At 41.8% G+C, this 18,178-nt stretch overlaps 1 protein-coding gene across 1 annotated transcript in view; it reads right to left on the bottom strand.

Moving 5' to 3' along the window:
* SHROOM3 (shroom family member 3) overlaps positions 1–8,972 on the bottom strand; it is a 187,164-nt gene extending 178,192 nt beyond the window's left edge. The window contains exon 1 of the mRNA XM_075861621.1: positions 8,911–8,972. The gene's annotated coding sequence lies outside the window, so the exon portion shown is untranslated. The remainder of the gene's footprint in view (positions 1–8,910) is intronic.
* Positions 8,973–18,178: the final 9,206 nt, after the last annotated feature.

Genomic DNA, 18,178 nt, shown 5'->3' with positions numbered 1-18,178 from the left:
TAGATAGTATCCAACATATAGCTTCCCCTGTAGATTGTGCTCCACATATTGCCTCCCCTATAGATAGTGTCCCACATATAGCCTCTCCTGTAGATTGTGCCTCACATATAACTCCCCCTGTATACAGTGCCCCACATATAGGCCCTCCTTTGTGTAGCACATATAGCCTCCCCTGTACACTGGGCCCCACATATAGTGTCACCTGTAGATAGTGTCCCACATATAGCTTCCCCCTGTAGATAATGCCACTCACACATTTAAGTGAAAAAAAAAACAACTTTACATACTTACCTTGATCCCGTTCCCACTCCGTCCTGATTAGCAGGGCAGAATGACTTGCCCCGTCAATCAGCGCCTTTCAACAACGGAAGCAGTGCAATGATGTCATTGCGCCACTAAAATCATTGAAAGGCGCTGATTGGCAGGGCAAGTCATTCTGCCCCGCCAATCGGCGTCATTGTAAGGCGCTGAATGGTCAGCCATATAGACACAGGTACAATTAGTTCCGGAGGGGGTGGCGGCGGCTGGTTTCAGTGGCGCCGCCGCCCCCTCAGAGAGGCAGCAGGCCGCGCCACCGCCTCCTCATCTCACTTCAAGGACGGACGCCTGACTGTCCGACACTGATTGTTTGGGCAGCCAGCAGATGGCCCACTGTTCACCGGCCCATCTGGCTTTTGCCACAACTGCTAGATGGCGAGTCCGGCCCTGGTCCTAGGGGTGTCTAATATACCGTATGAGCAGCCTGTACATTCGCCCTAGGGCCCTGAAGGTAAAAGGGTCTGCAACCATTTTAAGACAACAGTGCTTCCTACTGTCTACTGGATTGCAAAAGACTGTGTTACTATGGTTTGTGATTCCTGGAGAAATTGGCACACTGCTCTAGAATTTATTATAGAACCGCTATGAAGACCTGTTCACTCTTGACAAATTAGTTATTGATTGATAGGGGGTGCACATATATTTTTTGCAGCGGGAACCTCTGTTATCTTTGTCCTCCCCTGAGGTCTAAGTATAGAGCATCAACGTGTATTTCTAGAAAACCCATAGCTAAAGATATATAAGGAAAAATCCTTAATCCAGATAATGGAGCTCCTGGCAAGTAATACTGTAATCTACTGTAATGGTGACCCATCAGAACAAACGTTACCATGAATATGTTCCATTATAATATTATGATATTGTGATAAATCTTTTCTTGTGTTTGTCTTTTCAACAATAGGGTTGCTATAAGAGTAGACTAAATGGTAAACAAATACAGATTTGACAAAAGCAGTTCAAGTCTGAAGAATTGTTGAGTGAATAGGTTATGGGTACTGGCAAAAGCAGCAATATTTCATGACAGTAAAGGTCAAGTAGAGAGGTGATGGTGCAATATGTTATAAGTGACTGTTAACATGTAAACACAGGTGAGAGCGTAAGCGTCTGTTGAGAGAGTAGTCATAGAACTGAATGCAGACCAGGCAGAACATGACTGAGATGCTGGTTGGAAGCTATGATTGTTTAATGTTGGGGCATAGACAGAATAACTGTGTAAATACAGTCTAGAAATGCATAGCATAACATATAATACAAATAAATTGCACAAAATTTCTAATTTATACTACATTCCCTATGTGTGGGTGCCTTCAGCGTCCTCTTATGATTTTCCGCAGCATAAAAATATGGGAAAAATATTCTTCAATGCAGAAAGATTTCTCTAGTTCTTGCGTGGCAGAATATTTTTTCCTTAGGCAGATGTAATAACGTTTTCAATAGCCTATGTTTACGCTGCGGAAATCCAAAGCAAGTACGCCACATGTGAGCGCACCCTTAATAGAGAAGCATTTATGCTGTATCGGCCATGTAAGACCAGTTTGAAAACTTTGTCCTGAGAACCTCAAGATTTGTGCTATTGTGGTTATAAATTCTTCTTAAGAATTTTGCAAACAAGAAGCAAAAAGTATAGTTTTTGAAAAACAAAGATTTACTTACACAACAAATAAAAAAGGCAATAGGAGATTCTTAGGGCACATTCTGACGCGGTGGAATTGCTGTTGAATTCCGCTGCGGACGGTCCGCAGTGAAATTCTGCAGCAGATGTTTTTTTCATTTCTTTCTATACATTTTTAGGAAAGTTAGTTCAGACGTTGCAGAAAATAACTGTGCGGAAATTAGGCTGCGGTGCAGAATTTTCCCTCCGCAGCATGCTCATTACATTGCGAAGAAGAAGCGGAATTTCACTGCGGATTTCAGCCTTTGCATTGCAAAAACTGAAATCTGTGGCAAGTCCGCTGTGATATCTGCAACGTCTGAATTACCTATCAAATATGCAAATGTTGGTGCAGATTCGTTGCGTAATTGCCCCAAATCTGCACCAACATTTGCAGTGGAAAAATTCCACCACGTCTGAACATGGCCTTAATCTCACTGACATACACACAGTTTTACACCAGCTTCCCATTCAACCCAGTCATTTTTGTTTTACACCGGGTCTCCATAACAATCCAGCCAGGGGCGTAGCTAGAGGCTCATGGGCCTCGATGCAAAAATTCTTACTGGGCCCCCCCCCCGCAAACTTCTCATGGCCGACGGTCCGCTTTCAGCTGCATCGCTGGGTCTCCTAAGTGACCCAACAATGCAGCACTAGCAGCCGGGGCGTCACTAAGGCTGGGTTCACACACACACTATTTACGGACGTAATTCGGGCGTTTTAGCATTGAATTACGTCCGAAAATGCGGCTCAAAAGCGTCGGAAAACATCTGCCCATTCATTTGAATGGGTCTTACGATGTTCTGTGCCGATGGTCATTTTTTTTTACGCGCCGCTGTCAAAAGGCGGCGCGTAAAAAAGTGCCTGTCACTTCTTCAGACGTAAATGGAGCCGTTTTCCATGGACTCCATGGAAAACCAGCTTCAATTACTTCCGTAATGGACGCAGCAAAAGACGCCAGTACAAGCCATTACGGCTGAAATTACGGTGCTGTTTTCTCCTGAAAACAGCACAGTAATTTCAGCCGTAACGGACGCTGCCGTGTGAACATACCCTCAGGGCTTAAAATGTCAGGGAAATAGCCCCAATACATATGTCTCCGCCCCAAAAAAAAGTGTGTATATGAGACAGCATAGCATATCTATAGCACTACGACCCTATAAACTATGGATAGGATTAGATACAGTGGCTGAGCAGACAGTATCACACATGATAGGATTAGATACAGTGGCTCAGAAGGCAGTATCACACATGATAGGATTAGATACACAGCTCAGCAGACAGTATCACACATGATAGGATTAGATACAGTGGCCCAGCAGACAGTATCACACATGATAGGATTAGATACAGTGGCTCAGCAGACAGTACCACACATGATAGGATTAGATACAGTGGCTCAGCAGACAGTACCACACATGATAGGATTAGATACAGTGGCTCAGCAGACAGTATCACACATGATAGGATTAGATACAGTGGCTCAGCAGACAGTACCACACATGATTGGATTAGATACAGTGGCTCAGCAGACAGTATCACACATGATAGGATTAGATACAGTGGCTCAGCAGACAGTATCACACATGATCGGATTAGATATAGGGCCCAGCAGACAGTATCATACATGATTGGATTAGATACACAGCTCAGCAGACTGTATCACACATGATAGGATTAGATACAGGGCCCAGCTCGCTGACATTGCGGCTCCAGCGCTGGACCCAGGATAGGTAAGAATAATAATTTTGCTTCTTTATGTGTTACTGATTATTTTTGTGTTTGTGTTTTTTTTACAGGTTCGGTTGTTGGACTTCGGATACGAGGACTTCAATGACGGCGTTTTTTTTATTCTCAATAAAATGGTTAATGAGGGTTGTGTTTTTTTATTTCAATAAAATATTTTTTCTATGTGCTTGTATCTTTTTAAACTTTATTATCACCGCCTTAGTAATGGCCGCTGGCTGATTGACAAACTCCATTACTAAGGCGGGGCTTAATGTTAGCCGGTGCAGAGGCTACACTAACCCCCATTATTACCCCGGTACCCACCGCCACCAGGGGCACTGGGAAGAGCCGGGTACAAACCAGTACCCGACCATCTGTAGTGACGGGCAGGCGCCGGGGTGGCCGCAGGCTGGTAGTATTAGGCTGGGGAAGGCCAAAAACAGTGGCCCTTCCCACCCTTGTAATGCTGCCTGCTGCTGCTGTGTTGTATCTGGCTGGTTATGAAAATTGGGGGAGACCCGACATCGTTCTTTCCAATTATTTTTTAAATGACGTGGGGTCCCCCCCCATTTTCATAACCAGCCAGATACAATAAAGCAGCAGCAGGCAGCATTACCAGGATGGGAAGGGCCACTGTTTTTGGCCTTTCCCCTCCTGATAATACCAGCCTGCGGCCACCCCAGTGGCCGACCATCACTACAGATGGTCAGGTACTGGATCGTACCTGGCTCTTCCCAGCACCCCTGGTGGCGGTGGGTACCGGGGTAATAAAGGGGGTTAGTGTTCGCCTCTGCATCGGCTAACACTAAGCCCCGCCTTAGCAATGGATGCTGTCAATCAGCCGGCGGCCATTACTAAGGCGGTAGTAATATAGTTTAAAAAAAAACACAAAGACATAGAAAAAATATTTTATTGAAATAAAAAAAAAACCCACACAGCCCTCATTAACCATTTTATTAATAAAAAAAAAGCTGTCATCGAAGTAGTCCTGGAATCCGCCGTAGTCCAACGACCGAACCTGTAAGAAAACACACAAGAAAAACGATTAGTAACACGTGTGTTAGGGTATGTGCACACACACTAATTACGTCCGTAATTGACGGACGTATTTCGGCCGCAAGTCCCGGACTGAACACAGTGCAGGGAGCCGGGCTCCTAGCGTCATACTTATGTACGACGCTAGGAGTCCCTGCCTCGCTGCCGGACAACTGTCCCGTACTGAAAACATGTTTACAGTATGGGACAGTTGTCCTGCAGCGAGGCAGGGACTCCTAGCATCATACATAACTATAATGCTAGGAGCCCGGCTCCCTGCACTGTGTTCAGTCCGGTACTTGCGGCCGAAATACGTCCGTCAATTACGGACGTAATTAGTGTCTGTGCACATACTCTAAGGCTTAGATACAGGGCCCATGTGTGATACTGTCTGTGGGACCCTGTATCTAAGCCTACCACAAGGTAGGCTTAGATACAGGGTCCAGCAGACAGTAATCTTATACAGTATAAGATTACTGTGTGCTGGGGCCCTGTATCTAAACCTACAGTGTGGTAGGCTTAGATACAGGGCCCAGCAGACAGGATCACACATGGGCCATGTATCTAAGCCTACCATGTGATTGGCTTAGATACAGGGCCCAGCAGACAGGATCACGCATGGGCCATGTATCTAAGCCTACCATGTGATTGGCTTAGATACAGGGCCCAGCAGACAGGATCACACAATCTGTGATCCTGTCTCATGGGCCCCCTAAGCCTGCTACATCGTAGACTTAGTGGTTGTGCAGTCCCTAAACATTGATGGCCTATCCACAGGATAGGCCATCAATAGCTGATGTGTCGCCCGGGACCCGCAAATCAGCTGTTTTGAAGGGGCCGCAGCACTCGTACGAGAGCTGCTTCCCCTTCATTTCACTACTCGCGCCCACACTGTGAATCGCCGACACGGATTCACAGTGTGACCGGAATGAAGTGACAGGAATGAAGGGGAGCAGCTCTCGTACGAGTGCTGCGGCCCCTTCAAAACAGCTGATTGGCGGGTCCCGGGAGTCGGACCCCGCCAGTCAGGGATAACCTTACCTTCCTCTTCGGCCGCGGCGGGAGTTCTGTAGTCTCGATGCTGTGCGCGGCGGCATAGCGCTGTGACGTCATGCGCAGCGCACAGCGCTTGACGTCAGGACCTCCGCTGCGATCCGGAACCAGGAAGGTAAGTAAAGTATGTTACTATAGTAACAGGGGCCCGCGGCCCGAGTTACTATAGTAACTTTTTATTGATGTGGTGCGGGGGGCCGTGGGCCCCCCTGGCTTCGGGGCCCGGTCGCAATTGCGACCGCTGCGACCCCTATAGCTACGCCAGTGAATCCAGCCATCTTTCTTTACTCGCCATGAATGGACTGTACCTATACTACACTGTACCTATACTGGATTTCAGCATTCTTATAAATTGAACCCCTTTGATTCATGCCTCAAAATAGTAACCCTGCACTTAGACGAAAGACTCCTGCAGCAACGCACATGGCAAGTTTTTAGCTACACACACAAACAACAAACAACAAATAGACCCGTTCTAAGCCGGGCAACTCTGCTAATATATATATATATATATATATATATATATATATATATATATATATATATACAGTTATATATAGATATAGATCTATCTATCTATCTATCTATCTATCTATCTATCTATCTATCTATCTATCTATCTATCTATCTATCTATCTATCTATCTATCTATCTATCTTTCTATCTATCTATTTATATATAGATAGATATATCTATCTACAGTATATATATATATATATATATATATATATATATATATATATATATATATATATATGTGTGCTCCCTCCATTTCTTGAGTTGCATTTTATTGGTTTGTAAAAACATTGTAATAATAATATCTTTTAATATTTTTAATGTAAAACACATACAGACAAATGTGGCTTAGGCAGGCTTTCTTTCATTGGAGGCAATGATTCGGTTGGTTCCCTTAAAATTAATATATACACAGTAACAGGGGCATAGCTAGGGGGGGGGCAAGCGGGACATGTGCCCCGGGTGCAACTTAGAGGGGGTGCCAGCGCCACCCCCTCCTGCACTATAATTGTACCTGCGGCTATAGGAAACAGGTACAATTAGAAGCAATGAATGGCCATTCAGCGCTTTTCTACGAGTGAAGCGGTATCGTGCTTCCGTCGCTGAAAGGCGCTGACTGACAGGGAAAGTCATTCTGCCCAGCCAATCAGCGCTTTTCATAGACGCTTCTTTCAACACCAGGAGACCTGCGTAGAAGAGGGAAGGTCTCCTTTGCTGCCGGCCGGCGTGGGAACGGGATTAAGGTGAGTTTGAATAGTTTGTTATTTTATTGTAATAAAAAACTGTGTGGCTTTATCTACGGGGTGGCTTTATCTACAAGGGGGGCTTTATCTACGGGGGTGGCTTTATCTACAGGGGGCTTTTTCTACAGGGGGGCTTTATCTACGGGGTGGCTTTATCTACAGGTGGGCTTTATCTACATGGGGGGCTTAATCTACAGGGGTGCTCTATCTACAGGGGGGCTATATACCTGGGGTGGGCTATCTATGGAGCACCATATAAAAGGGGTGGGCTATATCTACAGGGGGCTATATATAGGGGTGGGCTATCTGTGGAGCACTATATACAGGGGTGGACTATATGTGGAGCACTATATACAGGGGTGGACTATATGTGGAGCACTATATACAGGGGTGGGCTATATCTACGGGGGGGCTATATACATGTGTGGGCTATCTGTGGAGTACTATAAACAGGGGTGGACTATATGTGGAGCACTATATACAAGGGTGGACTATATGCGAGCACTATATACAGGGGTGGGCTATATCTACAGTGGGGGCTATCTGTGGAGCACTATAGGGGGAGCTATTTGTGGGACACTATATACAGGGGTGGGCTATATGGGGGCACTATCTACAGGGGGCTCTATGGCAGGCACTATCTATAGGGGGCACGGTGTGTGTGTGTGTGTGTGTGTGTGTGTGTGTGTGTGTGAGAGACACTGTATGGTGCTATTATAATTAGAGGTGCAGTGTATGTCACTATTATATTTAGGGGCGTAGTGTGTGGTATAATGAGAACTTTATCTTTGTTTATAGGTGTAGAAATGTTGGAAAAGTGAGAAGCTGAAGACATCTGAGCGGCAAACTGCAGAAATGGTCTGTGACCGGGAGAAGTCATCATAGAGGTCTAGAGGTCTGGAGAAAAAGAACTAGAACCTGAGACGTCACCGGTGAGTCACTTAATGTAAATGTTTATTCTGCCTCTAATCAGTATTGTAGTCACTGTGTGATCTGCAGCGAGATGATTATGATATGATTTATTTTTTTGAAACAGCATCTCCCAGCATATTCTTACCAGTGTTCGGGCCATGCTGGGAGCTGTAGTTTTACGCCGTACATACCTATACGGCAGGGGTTGCACTAAATTGAGTTGTACTTGTGCTGGTGTTGTATTTATGTACTGAGCTTGGTTCTGGTGTTGTGTATAGAACTATATTGCTTGTAAAATGTACAAATGTTTTTAATGCGCGAGTTACATAAAAAGAAATGTGGAAGAGAAATGACACGTCATTGATTGGTAGAGAAAACAAACACGGCGAGGGGGAAAGAGATGTCGGGAAAGTGGTTGGGGGGTCGCCAAACCGAATCTTTGCCCCGGGTGCTGGAGAACCTAGCTACGCCTCTGCACAGTAGCCTAGTAGCCCAATGATCAGCCGACCCTGGTTTGCCACTGCTGCTACTGGGTGGTATCCCTGCTCTCGTCCACCATATAAAGTGATTCTTCTGCCAAAAGAGTATCTACAGGGGCGTAGCTATGGTCTGCAGAGGTAGTAACATAGTTGTATCTGGGCCCTGGTGCCTGAGGGAGCTCAAGGGCATCTCTGCAACATAGAAAAACACCAGTATTAAAAATGTGACATGGGTGCCCTGTTACAGATAATGCACTGGGGCCCTCGGGGGTTAAAGTATCTCCTTACTAAATTTTTATTAAAATATTTTATAAAAGAAACAGGCTGACCATTCTGTCACAACTACTGAGTATCAGTCTACTATTGTAGGCACCTCTAAGCAGATAGGTCACATAGACAGGTGCTAAATCCTACCCTTGAGACTCCTATGGCATATATCTCTACAAACAGATACTAAATAAATCCAATGACTTACTCCTTTGGAGATCTTTTCCAGTAGCTGCGATCTTCCTTTTCTAAACATGGAATGTTTTCCAATAAACTGTTTTCAGGAACGATTCTGGAGAAAGACAAGAAGATGTTTGAAAATTTGTCAGGTGCATCTCCCCTAGTAGGGGCTAGTAACAATAATGAAGATAAAATTGTACTTTTCAATTAAGGTTGATTAGAATGTTATCAATATCTTACACCCCCAGTGCTGGCCCACTTCTCCAGGACACATTTCATATCAAGGTCAATAACCAACCTAGAATAGGATTATTTTTCTGTACTTCAGCTGCAGAAATGTGTTTTGAATGTGAATTGTGCATTAGCTACAGTAATCCTCGGCAAGGGATATTCTTTGGTTTTTTATGGCTTATTAAAAAGATTTAATGCCATCAGAGCATACAGAAGCTTAACCAAAAGCTACATCATGCAGTTGTGTCATATTTATGTTTGGAAACCAAGGGTGATGTAAATGGTTCCGCATCTTTGCCCTGGGTGCTGTACCACCTTACTCTGCCACTTATAACTGAGCTTACAAGCAAATTGTTTCCTCTGTTCAATAGAAACAATAGTAATATAGAGGACTTACAGTAGATACTATTATGTTTCTTTACTATACTTGTTATTAGGATTATTTCACTACAGACCTCACAGAGTCCATACTGTGAATTAAGTACTAAAGTCTTCACAGAGCTGTATGATCTTCTTCCAAGGCTCCAGTACAGGATTATTGCTCTTAGGCCTCATGCACACGACCATAGTTTGTTTTACTGTCCGCAAGTATGGATGTGTAGTAAACCGAAAGTCATCCGCATATCTGGCACACTGTTCGCAAATACGGTCCGTAGTGCATTCGTAGTGTATCCGTATTTACGACTCAGCAAAAAAACAAAAAAAAACTAAGGCTACAAATTATGTCACCAATATGTCCCAACCCCTTGAGAAGTTCACATGATCGCTCAGGCTACATTTTCTTGAGGAATCCCCTGCTGTCGCATAGCAACGCTTCCACAATTACAGACAGCTATGAATGCACATCCATAGCCTTCCGCAACTTTTCACGCGCCCATAGACTTCTATGGGCGAGTCCATGCCGCAATTGCAGACAGGAATAGGACATGTTCTATATTTTGCGGATCATTTCTACGGCCTGAACACACATCTGTAAATATACGTAAAGGTGTCTGTGGCCTATTGAAATGAATGGGTCTGCAGATCATCCGTAATTACGGATAAAAACGCCGGTCGTGTGCATGGGGCCTAACAGAAGACGTACAGGAAGATTGTCTTCTGAGTATAGTAGTCTTAGAAACTAATCTCATATATAGATAACAGCAAGCATACATAAATACACCACATACGTGGACAAAGGTCACATGTAGATGAGAGGTATGCAAGTATATATATGTGCATCTCACCAAAAACAAATCTAGAAGACTACATTTACACGAGCGTGACAGATTTACACGCGTACAAAATGCGCGTAAATCTGTTTGTGTGCGTCGCGTTATGCATCAGTGTGCTTTGCAGCGTTTTTCACGCACTCACAAGCACTTTTGTTTTTTAATGTAATTGATGCGCAAAACACAGACAGCACACGGATGTGCATTTATAGTGATTGGTCGGACCCCACCGGTTAAGGTAACATTGAGGTAAGGTAACTTCACAGGTAAGGCTGGATTCATAAAAAATGGTAATGCTCTTTTGAGTGCTTTTGTTTGGCAAACATGTATTGCTGTGAGTAGGAAAATATTAATTCCCATTCACACCGTGCCTTTTTGCGTGTGGAGAGTAAAATAAAATCATTAAACTGTGAGTTCGGAGGTGAATTTGCCTTTGCAATTATAGAGTCGCTATGATGTGAAACAAAACTGAAATTCCTTGGGAACAGAAGAATGTATACTTTCCTAAGGAGTCTTATATTGTTTCTTCATGATGCTCATGTCAGTTTAGGCACGCAAGTCTCTTGGAAGGATTAATATTAATACACAAACATAGACAAAGCAAAGTTTCAGTGCACAAGCCCAAGGTAAACATACTGTGACTTTCATAGATGTGCTACACATTCCTCACTATTATCTAATAGGCGCGAAGGTCAATACGATCAGCAATGCTAATTACACAGTTCTTGATAATAAGACACCTGCCATTAGGTGACATCACAGCGGCATATTATATGGGACAAAAACGTAACTCACATCAGTATTTCTGAACTGAACTGAAGAAATCCCTATAAACGTAATACAAATCTTTTTATATGTATGGCTGTACATTGCATTCTGAAATCTGAATACACTGTGAATGTAATATGCCCTATATTTAATGGACAAAAGGGAATTTCATTAGCAGTAATTTACTAGGATCATTTTACAAGTAGGAGCGCTTCGGGTAAGTTGAAGAAAGCAGATGCAGGGAAATCAAATTCCCCATGACTGCTCTCCCTGCCACTAGCAAGATAATGAAGAACTCATTGGACATATTTACTACTGTGTTTGGGTCTAGAATGTGTCGAAGAATGCACCAAAAAAAGTGACCAAATTATGGCGTTAAATAAGCTAAATCAAAGGTGGTATAAGGAAGAGAGAAGTGTCTAACAGGTCATAAAAGATGCGCCAAAATTATCATACAGCATGCACCACTGTGATAAATTTGGTGCATTTTGTGACTGCCAGGTCTGAAGTTATGCTGTCTAACTATTAGACAGCATTAGTTAATGTGAGCCATTGTGACCATTTTTTTTCTCTCCTTTGACAGAATGTAGACATTTTGAAGCCACCTCGGAGAATTTGGTTTCCTGGGGCTGCCTTTTAAGTTGCTCCCTCTGACAAAGGCAATGATTCAGGTAAAAGGGGTTTACTATACAGTATTAGGAAACTGACAGTAATATAATGCTTTTGGTGAACCTTTGGTTTAAAGGGGTATTTTAGGTGATAACATTTATTACCTCTCCACTAAATAGGTGATAAATAAAGGGGTATTTCAGGTGATAACATTTATTACCTCTCCACTAAATAGGTGATAAATAAAGGGGTATTTCAGGTGATAACATTTATTACCTCTCCACTAAATAGGTGATAAATAAAGGGGTATTTCAGATGATAACATTTATTACCTCTCCACTAAATAGGTGATAAATAAAGGGGTATTTCAGGTGATAACATTTATTACCTCTCCACTAAATAGGTGATAAATGTTAGATCGGTGGGGTCTGACCAATCACTAAAACTGGGACCTCGGTCCCTACCCAGCAGCATCACCAACGTGAGGAGAAGTTTGCATGGAGCGGCAGTTAAGCATGCACACTTCTTGGAACCAGACATTTTTTGTGAAGGTTGAATGACAAAATTACAATTAGGCAGGTGTGCAATCTAATATTATCCATACTGTATATGTGTCAAGTTATTTTAAAGGGCGATTTCATCTAAAGGGTGTGTTGCCAGATGCCTTCCTTATTACTAATTGGGTCTGACATAAATCATAGCAAATCTGTAATGACAGGGATAGGGAAACAGACAAGTGAGCCCTAATCTACCCGCCACTCAGTCCCTGCCTACTTGCAACGACCCGCCCTAGGCGACGGGGTACAACTGGGCGACGGTCCCTACACTCAGTAAGTGCACGACAGACAACCAAACAAGGAAACACAGAACAAAGGGAAATGTGGCAGTTGCCCACGGCAACACCGTGAGCAACAAGAGTAGTAAACGAGCCGAGTCAAACCAGGAGAGTACGAGGTGCCAAACGCAGAGCAGGAGAGTAGTGAACAAGCCGAGTCAAACCAGGAGTGTACGAGGTACCAAACGCAGAGCAGGAGAGTAGTCAGTAAGCCAGGGTCAATATGAAGCAGGGTCAAATGGTTCAAGAAGCTGCAGCAGGGCCAGGAAACCAAAACGAGAAGAATCACAAGCAAGGAGGAACAGGAAAGGCAGGTATAAATAGACAGAGGGCGGGAGCTAGCTCCATCTGGTCAGGCTGTGATAGGCTCTCCCACTCCTAAGCCTGCCATCCTGAGTGGTGGAAGATGGAGTCAGTCTCACAGACATAGAAGCAGGTTCAGACTGATTACCTATGGGCGTGGATGCAGAAGCTGTGCCTGGCAGATCCTTAACAAAATCACTGATCTACTGTATTCACTTGTATGGAATGCCATCCATCTCACCTTGCTCTTTCTCTATGCCCAGTTACTTTTAAGATATATAGTGACACTTCTCCAAAATCTCATTCTTGTACATTGATATGGGATATATGTTGTTTATTTGTAATATTGTATCAGTGTAAGGACTGAGACAAGGGCATTTCAGATCTTTATATATTACATATATAACCATAAAGGTCTTATATAATAATGATAGATGTTTTATATAATATGCTATACATACAACATGACCCATTGTGGGTATAGACTATAGATAGATGCCCCTAGTTAACAAGTGTAAACTTTATGTTAAACTAGAGAGTACAAGTACACAATCCCATCAGTAAACAGTATAGACCCTAAACGAAACATGAAATGTATGAGGCCCAAAAGTAAGTCTAGTCATAAGCTCTGTGTGCACTTCCACCGTTTATGCAGCATCAGTGGGAATGTTTTTACCTACACTAAGCTGTTAATTGGAGATTTAGCTTTGTGTTCTCTTCTCCTATACACTTCACCCACTCTAATTAGCGCGGAATTCGCTCAACAGAAATATGATATAGGCATTAAATCATTTTGTCCTAGGAGAAAAATAAACAACCGCCAGTAACGCGCATATCACCATTTCTTAAACGACCAAATTAAAACAAATCTCTAAGACCTATCCTTTGACCTGTCCTTTTACTTTTTTTCCTCATTCCTCCGATGTACCGATTGGAGTCATTGGCAGAAAAATATTCATTCTACCAAACCAGAATTATCCGAATACTATGATTAAGTGGCTTATTAACCATACACATGATTCGTTTTATATAACACTTGTGTCATATTGGTGAAGTTAAGATGTCTCAGATCTTGTTTGTTGTAGATGGCACCATTTTTGGCTAATGGGGGATGGCAAGTGGAGACCCTTCTCTATGACATCCATATACCCTAATAGTAATACCTAATACTATGGACATGGATTATCCTGATGAGAGTGTACATACAATACCACCTGACTCACAAACAACACTTGGTTTTAGCTTATGTGGGGGTCTCATTGCTCGGACCCTCACTGAGAAATGACCATGTAAAAGAAGAAAATCTGTACTCACTACGTATATGGAAACCGAATAAATCCCTGAATCAATCAAGCAGCTGAGAAATCTAATGCAGATACCCTGCATATTACAGTATGTCTTTCTAGAAATCACTAAATTAAATTAATTACATAAATTACAACACGACAAAAAAAGCCTAACATTTTTAATACAGGGGACATAGGACTTTATTCTTGTCATAACAGATGCCTCTGCATATTATTATGGACTGGCAAAATCTCCTGGCACATAGGAATATGCCAATACATTACAGTTAAAAAAAATAGAGACAAAATATTAAAGTCCTATATTAGGGCTTACAAAATGTTAACAAAAAAAGGTATAGTAATTAAAAGGTAAAAATAATATTTTTAGATATTTATTATTAAATAAATGTCATAAAACATAAAAAATGCCACCTTAAGCACCGTGTATTGTTTTATATTATATAGTAAAAAGTTTTCACATTTTGAGCACAAGTGGGGTAGCTATAGTGCAGAGGTAGCAGTTCTGGTGTCAAAAACTCTCCTCTGAAATATAAGAGGTCAACAGTAGTATAAATGACATGGGAGTTACCGATTTTCCATTTAGGCCTTGCAGTGTCAAGTTATATCTTTGTTGAGGGGGGTGGGCAAATCTTGCCACCTGTGACCAAATTAAGTATCCATGGAGGGTTTTTGACAGAAAAAGGATACAATCGAGTCAGTGCAACCTTTGCTTTTGAACTTTTTATCGTCTAAAAGATATAAGTATATTTCAATAGGTATTCGGTACACACTTGAATAGTTCAAAGTTATAGCAGCTGCCAAACTAAGAATCCAGAGTAAGATTAGATGTCTATCAAAAAGTAAACATTCTACTAAAAAGCATAATTTGCAGCTCTTTCTATTAACTACATGTGAAGCTATAGCTTTATGTACAATATTATGCGCTCAATAGCCTACTTTATTACCTGTCTTCAACTGCCATTAGAGATATGCCTAGACAAATATAGTAGACCTTAGGCTACAATCACAAGACTGTAGCCAACCTCGGACGTGAAAAATTGCAGTTTTTCTCGTCCGAGGTGCACCAGTGTGGGACGTGTTATCACACATCTCCTATAGACTAGAGTCTATGGAGGGATACGTGAAGCACAGAAAAATAGGACATGTCCTATATTTTCACTGACCTTTCATCCGCTCTGTTGAAACAACGATCGTGTAAACGGCCCCATTGAAGTACATGAGTCCGTGTGACGGCGGTTGTTTTAACGGCCGTCACACGGATGCGATACACTCTCGTCTGAATGAGCCCTTAGGATAATTTTACACAAATATTATAATACACCAATATTATAATCACAAATCTTGCATGGTTAAATATGTTGAATGAATTCCATTGTCCACAAAGGGTCAAAACCATAAAACTACTAACTTCATTTACAAAGGCACCAAAATTGGTGGAGCAGATTTCATGAAAAGAGGAGAGGTATCATCTAAAATTAAATTAAACTTATAGATGTAGAACAGCATTTTATGGAAAACTCAGTCCATACATGATTTTTCGACTATACTTAATAATAATGTGATGGGACTTCTACCCTGTTTATTGTCTGCCTTTATTAAAGCTGCTCTTTACTCACTCTATGCAACCCCTTTGGTATGTGCTCACTTTGCACTATAGATAGATGCCTGTCTTCTGCCTCCAATATATTGGTTGACCACACAGTGTATGAAAGGTAACATTAATTAATATCACCCTACTTTACCCCTGGGACACAGTTCATCTCTGGGTCGCATCAAGCGAAATGTTTTAGGTGGCCACATTTCAGTCTTTATTAGAAAGGAGTGAAACAACACATAAAGTAATTTGGTACAATTAGTGGCTACTGCAGCACAAAGACATACAAGTGACACGGTGCATGCCCTGAACTACATCTCACCCTAGCAAAAAGGAGGTGACCCCACAGACTGTAGACTGAGGTCAATGGCAGGCCAACAGGAGGAAAACTCCAGAGTAGTGCGATTCAGATGTCATGACCTGCTAAAACTGTGGCCAAGTGGTGTCATGTACTTTACACTATTATAACAAATTCGCCAAATTTGTTAAGAGGCATTATTAGTGAATTTAAAATATTGGTGAATTTAAAACATTTCTCAGATGATTAATATGAAAAACCCTACAGAATGATACTTGCTTCATAGTTCCCTACTACTTTTCATCATAGAAATGATAGGCTGGTTTGCAATATTGAATTTTTGATTTAGCAGAATAATAGCAAAACCTTAAAGATGGTTTAAGGCATGCTTCTAGTTTGTGGACTTTAGGCTTTCTATGAGTCTGTACACTATTCTGCTCAGCTCTCCCAGAAGAGCTGGTACAGCGTTTAAACTAGGGGTGGAGGTGTACAGCACTCCATTATGCGCTTCTGCTCATTTGTTCCAGTTGGTGGGGGTCTCGGTACCAGGACCCTGTCACTATGACATTTTTAGACATTTTACTAAATGACAGTGATCCGTTTATATCTATCTTAGGGGTCATGAAGATGGCCTTATTAAGAATCCATGGGATATGGATCTGTAATACGGCTCCTGTATAATTTTATGCCCCATTGAGGCCTTCCCATGTGCCTTTGATTTTAGACTAAGGTTTTTTTCACACGAATTCCATGATAATTTGGAAGAAAATTCTAATTGTGGCATGCTCCATTGCATGCCGTATTACAGAGGTAATATGGTACCTTATGGAGGCACTATACAGCGTTAAATGGAGGGTATCATTGGGACGTGTGCTGGTGTAAAATATCCATGCACAACATTGCCAAATGCATGAGATAGTAAACTCAGGAGTCGGCACTCGTGCCTTGTAGCACTGTGGTCCTGGGTTCATATCTGACCAAGAGAAAAATCTGCATGGAGTTTGTAAGTTCTCCTAAAGCCTGTGTTAGTTTCCTCCCGGTACTCCAATATATTTTTCAATGACCCCCTATGGCCTAGAATAAAGAAGAATTTTATTTTTTGCATGTGTTTGAAATAATGGTAAGGGACAGATATTGTATGTACATACATATAATACATGAATTCTATATTTAAAAGAAGGTTTTATTCTGTTAAATGTTCTATGAGTATAACTTATAGTCAGTGGCTGACCATAGTCATTTGGAATCTTGTCTGCATATATTTTTTCCATTCTCTAACTCACCCAGGAAATATCATTACATTTCCTAATACCCTCAGGTGAAGGGGTGGGGAGTTTACAATTCCTTGTCACCTCCTTAAACAATGTCCTTCTTTTTCTTGTCCTTGTCAAATGATATCTCTAATACTTAAAGGTTCCGGCAATTTATTTCTTTAGCTGGAGGCAAATAATTTGACAGAGGCATGAGGTTCTCAGGAAGCTGATAGTGGTCTAAATTACTTGGTAAATGTGATATCTATGGATAGCTAGTGACGATAACAACGACTTCATTATTGTGTGGGAACTAGACAGCAGGATCACTAGGCTCAGTCAAATGGGTTTCTATTTTGGACATACATTCCTATAATTCCAAATGCTTTAGATCTACTATTTTGATCCTCATGGAATTTTCTCACCATATACAGAAAATACTGAGTTTTGGAATGGGTGTTTCAGATTGGCACTGACACCATCCACCCAGTTCAGAGCTCCTCTTTCATATCGCAATCAATTTATTAACGCAAATCGATAAAAAGAAAAAAACATGCCTGTTACATTTAGTAGAGTATAATAATTAAGCTGTTAAAAATAAATGCAGCTCAAAGCAGGCACATGCCGTCTAGGTAGAATCAAAAAATGTCCCAAAATTTCCTAATGTGGAATTAGTCACAGACGATGTGACGGTTTGAGAATTCTTGCAATTTATGTGCTGTTTTTAGAAAGTTCAATAACTTATAATCATAATCGCCATCTAAGATAGCGACAATTACAACAGTAATAACGATATAATCATTTTTATTTATATGATACCAAGTGTTGACTATGTACAATTGACCAGTCACTTGTATGTAGGATGCGGGTCTATAAATAATATTATAATA

This window comes from Rhinoderma darwinii, chromosome 1, assembly GCF_050947455.1.
Source record: "Rhinoderma darwinii isolate aRhiDar2 chromosome 1, aRhiDar2.hap1, whole genome shotgun sequence".
In the NCBI taxonomy this organism is placed as follows: Eukaryota; Metazoa; Chordata; class Amphibia; order Anura; family Rhinodermatidae; genus Rhinoderma; species Rhinoderma darwinii.
The sequence above is the reverse complement of the archived record's forward strand: the minus strand, read 5'-3'. Positions and strand labels throughout refer to the sequence as shown.